This window comes from Corylus avellana, chromosome ca8 (genome assembly GCF_901000735.1).
Source record: "Corylus avellana chromosome ca8, CavTom2PMs-1.0".
In the NCBI taxonomy this organism is placed as follows: Eukaryota; Viridiplantae; Streptophyta; class Magnoliopsida; order Fagales; family Betulaceae; genus Corylus; species Corylus avellana.
In genome coordinates this window covers 4,219,386-4,224,266 of record NC_081548.1, presented here as the reverse complement: position 1 = coordinate 4,224,266, position 4,881 = coordinate 4,219,386, and positions in this window count along the sequence as shown.

Sequence of the window (4,881 nt, the reverse complement as noted above, 5' to 3'; positions counted from 1 at the left end):
TAGCATCCACTTTATCGACCCTAAAAGTCGCAATGTTTTGACCCTAAAGATGATGTAAACAGAAGCGAAAGTCGACCCTAATAGTCAGGCATTAGCGTCCATTTTTAGTTAACCATTAGGGTCCACTTTGTCGACCCTAATGGTCCTTTAAAAAAAATAAATAATAATAACTATCAGCGTCTAAACCAAAGTGGACGCTGATAGTTAATCATTAGCGTCCACAAAGTGGACCCTAATGGTCCAAAATTTTTTTTAAAAAAATTAACTATCAGCGTCCAAACCAAAGTGGACGTTGATAGTTAACCATTAGCATTCACAAAGTGGACCCTAATGGTCCTCAAAATTTTTTTTTTTAAAAAAAAAATTAACTATCAGCGTCCAAACCAAAGTGGATGCTGATAGTTAACCATTAGCGTCCACAAAGTGGACCCTAATGGTCCTAAAAAATTAAAAAAGAAATAATCTGCGATCGATCGCACAATCGTGTGCGATCGATCGCAGTACCAGTAGGTTTTCGACATTTTGCGATCGATCGCACTCCAAGTGCGATCGATCACAAAATATAAAAAAACCTACTTGAAAACCCTCTGGTACTGCGATCGATCGCAGAACCATGGAACATTAAAGCATACTATTATCATTGCTAAGATTTACCTTGTAGCAAAATGACACTTTTCTTATCTCTCTATTGGAGTACTACTTTGTGGCTCTAGTTCCTTTATGGCAACAAATAGGAATTTACATAATTCACCAACTTTTTTAGTTCTGAAAGACTTTAAATCATTCCAAAGAAATGTAATATTTTCCAATTATCGACATGAACTCAGCTTTGGCTTTTGGAGAAAGACATTCTTTGGTTGAATTTTATGATCTTTGTTCTGTTTGTGGAAATGGATATTGGGGCAGGGCAAAGCATATCAAGTCATCACCACATGTTAACTGCAATGATGATAAACTTGCTAAAAAGCTAGAAAAGCTGAAGGTGGGAATATGTAATATTTCTCTTCCAACATCAAAGTGTAAGTTCATAGTCAACTTCTTCAAGCAATCTCCGAGACTAATCGCTTTAAATAAAAATATGACTGTAAGAGAACTAGCAATAACAACAATATTATAACTGAATAAAATAAAAACTGCTGAGCTCACATCTGCCTTTTCCATCAGAATCACCCCCAGAGGAAGAAGTGTGAGGAACAGCTGCTGAGTCAGGCACATCCTCAAGAAGGGCCTGCAAGGAAGGTGGACGCAAAGTGCTTCTTGCAGCAGCAGCAAGAGAAGCAGCTAATAGAACTGGATGATCATTGTGCTCAGCATCATCATCATCATCACTAACAGCGGATACGCCCAAACCAGCAATAGCAGCCGTTGTGAGAGATAGATCCTCCTCCATAATAATGTGCAAAACACGCCTCACAATATTACCGACAGCAAGCTCTGCAATTATGTACATAACATATTATCATAAGAAAACAAAGATAGATCTTAACACTCCATGTAAGTAAAAAATAAAAAAAATAAAAAAGAAGAACAAGAACAAGAACAAGAACAAGCAAGGTATCCCTTCATGATAACCATTCTATTCAAGTGATTGTACAGTATCCATAACCATTGTATTCATGTGATTGTACAATATCCATCAGAAATACTGAAGAATCAGACAAGGATAAGGAGCCCGATTAAGTAAGCATTTTAAAACTACAAAACCATAGTATCACATGTTTCACACATCAAATTTAAGAATAAGTAGCACTGCTATTCATAAATTAAAGTATATTATTTATGAGAAAAGGGAAACATACAATAGCATTTAAATTCAAAGGAATAGTATTAATAACTTCTTTATGCCTTGATTTCATAGTTAACTTTTTGCTGGCCTAGAAAAGTCACAGGCCCTACATAACATGATCTTCATTAATTGATGAAGTTCCCTCAAGAAAATATACTACTACATAATTTCTAGTCGTAATAAATAGACTATCCATGCACATACCCATAGGATTTGCAGCAATCAGCAGCTCCCCAACTGCCCTTACAGCATCCATCAAAGCTCCAGCCTGGTTTGTGTACGACACTCGCTACTGTGAAATCACCGACCGAAGCAATTCGGCCGTCTACCTTGCTATGGCCTGCGAGCCCTCAATTTTACTGGAACCACAAATTATCCAAAAAAGAAGTAAATAACAAACAAACATATATAAATGAGCTTATAGTATCTTAAACATAGCCTTCGTATACCATCTATGCAGCTATACAAACAGTGCTGAAGATTTTACCCTTTTTTAAGGTTGTTAAGGAAATCATTCACAAGGACCTGCACGTCCGGCATGATTATCACCAAATTTCAACTAAAAATGTTGCATATATCAATCACAGTTAATATCATTTCAGTCCTACAAAAAGGCAAGCAAAAACAAAATAAACCAATAATTCAAATTCTAAGCATTTATTCACACAATAAACTATGCATGCATAAGGAAACTTTCTCTAGTTAGGTGAGCTGATCAGGGGTTCCATTTTCTTTCGTATTTCCTCAGTTTTCTCAGCAACCATACAAAGAATTACAGAACCAGACAAAGCACAGACTCAATAAACTTCAAAATAAGTGCCGGAATTTTCAGTATCAAAAATCCAGAAAACTTCACCTCAAAATACCGCAAATAAAATTTCACCACAAAACATCTCCAATAAGATGTAGTTCAAATGGCACCCAAAATAAAATCCCATATCAAGAAACACACAAAATCAAATCAAGAAATTATCCAAAAATCAAAACAACACCCACCATTAGCGTTGACCCAATAATCCTCAAATTCCATATAAATGATTAAGAACATTTATGAATAGGGTCCCCAAAATAAAATCCCATATCAAGAAACACACAAAATCAAATCAAGAAATTATCCCAAAATCAAAACAACACCCACCATTAGCGTTGACCCAATAATCCTCAAATTCCACATACTAGGGGCTTCTACAAAAAACAAATAGGGGCGGGTTTCTACAATTTTTCATCCCCAAATCCAAAATTAGCAAAATACTCTCAAATCATCCATAGGTATGCCAACATGAAGCGTAAATTTCAGAAATATGCACCAAGATTCGAAATTAAACCAAAGCATGAGAAAACAGGGTTCCAACGAGAGAGAATTTCGGACAGTTACAAAAAGAGAGAAGACGAAGAGGAAGAAAATTTACCTGAAGCTCTTCTTTCTTCCTTGCTCGGCAACTAAAGAAAGACAAATGTTCATTAGTGAGAGAGACAAAGAGATATATATCATATCACAGAGAGAAAGACAAATGTTCATTAGTGAGAGAGACAAAGAGATATATATCATATCACAGACCAAAAGTCAGATTTGAGATTAACGTAAAAAAATTGAATAAAACCTAAGAAAACAAAATATAGAGAGAGAGAGAGAGAGGAGAACGAGAAAGAGGACCGAATGAGAGAGAACCTGGCTGTGCGTCTGCAACTAGAGGGAGAAAATACATGGTTGTGCGTCTGCAACTTTGAATCACATCTCTCTCTCTCTCGCGGTCTCATCTGTCAATCTCCGTTTGTCCGTCACTCTCTCTCTCTCTCTCTCTCTCTCTCTCTTGTGTCGATCTCTCTCTCTCTCACTCTAGCTCTCTCTCCTGGTATTGTGCAGAACTGCAGAAGGCAGGGGATAACATGAGAAGAATGGGTTAGAGAGGCGAAGAAGAAAAAAGGGGAAGATACAAAAAAAATTTTCCAAAAATTTCACCCGCCGCGCCAATGGATCCCGCCTTCTAATTTGTACCAAACTGACATATTTTTATATCAGCGTCGACTTAGTCGACGCTCATAACCATACTATCAGCGTCAACCTATAATGTTGACGCTGATTGTCCACTTTTTAATTTTTTTTATTTGAACTTATTAAAACAATTATATTAGCTTATTAATTTTTTTTTTAAGTCAAAATTGATTGAAAAAAAAAATTAATTTTTTGGGTCATAATTAGTAAAGTTTCCTATTTTTCTATTTTTTATTTGTTAATATATATACATCATTTTGTAGTTTTCTCACACACACACATATATATATATGGACAAAGTTTTTCTCCAAATTGGGTTGAAAGAATTTTTTTTTTAACCTAATCTATAAAAATTACATGTATTTATTGAACATGTAAGACGCACATGTTTGATTGAACCTTCAATTGTATCCAGTTGGATCGATCAATTGATCTTATCACGATCAATCAAACTAATTCACTAAGATCGATCAGATGTTTGATCGAACTATCAATCTTTTCAAGTTTGATTGATCATTTGATCCTATCATAATAAATCAAACTAATTCACTAGGATTGATTGGATGTTCGATTAAACATTTGATCCTATCACGATCAATCGAACTAATTCATTAGGATCGATCGGATGTTTGATCGATCATTTGATCCTATCACGATCAATCGAACTAATTCATTAGGATCGATCGAATATTTGATTGATCATTTGATCCTATCACGATCAATCAAATTAATTCAGTAGGATCGATGTTTGATCGATCATTTGATCCTATCACGATCAATCGAATTAATTCACTTTCAATTGTTTCAATCATTTGATCTTATCACGATCAATCGAACTAATTCATTATGATTGATCGGATATTCGATCAAACCTTCAATTTCAATTGTTTAAAGTTTGATCAACCATTTGATCCTATCATGATCGATCGAACAAATGCAGTAGGACCTAACGGATGTGTGAACGAACCTTTAATTTGTTTGAAGTTTGATCGATCATTTGATCCTATCACGATCGATCGAATATCCGATAATTTATATAAAATAAATAATGACATATTATCGGAGGTAAATTTTTTGGAAATAACATTTTAACGCCAAATCC